Source organism: Montipora capricornis, chromosome 2 (assembly GCF_036669925.1).
Source record: "Montipora capricornis isolate CH-2021 chromosome 2, ASM3666992v2, whole genome shotgun sequence".
NCBI lineage: Eukaryota > Metazoa > Cnidaria > Anthozoa > Scleractinia > Acroporidae > Montipora > Montipora capricornis.
The window spans coordinates 36,156,357-36,156,916 of record NC_090884.1 but is presented as its reverse complement, the minus strand read 5'-3'; positions in this window follow the sequence as shown (position 1 = coordinate 36,156,916).

Here is a 560-nt window from a genome sequence, read left to right as displayed (position 1 = left end):
TCTGTCAAAATTTGCACAACAGTCAAATCACAAAAATAGCAACGCACGCAACAAATCTAGTCGCATTTACCTCTTCGTCGAATTCTAATGCTTAACACAGGAATTTTTAGTTATTGTGAAAATCTTTCTATATTCGTTAGCAATCATCCTTTTAAATTTCAGAGAAATCGACCGATCCGCGAATATTTTACAAGTTTTTTTCAATGGGATGTCAAAAGGCCAAGTGGATGTTACGCATAATAGGAAAAGTTCGGGCGATCAAGTTACGCGTGTGACCCGTTAAAAATATTTTTTCACAAAATGTTCCCGAATCGTCAAGTATCACCACAGAAGACAAGAACATCGTTCCAAACGCTTATTCTACGCAAAAAGTAGGTTCTGGAGGTAATTTGAGAGTGGAAATCAAGTTTACGCCGCATGGTATATTTATATTTAATTAAGTTAACACAACAGAAAGACGCTTACCTTATTTTGACACGAAAATGCTTGACAATTGCCATAAAAACTATCCAGTTAAGCTCGCATATTACACCACATGATGAATTCATAAAGGCCACCTT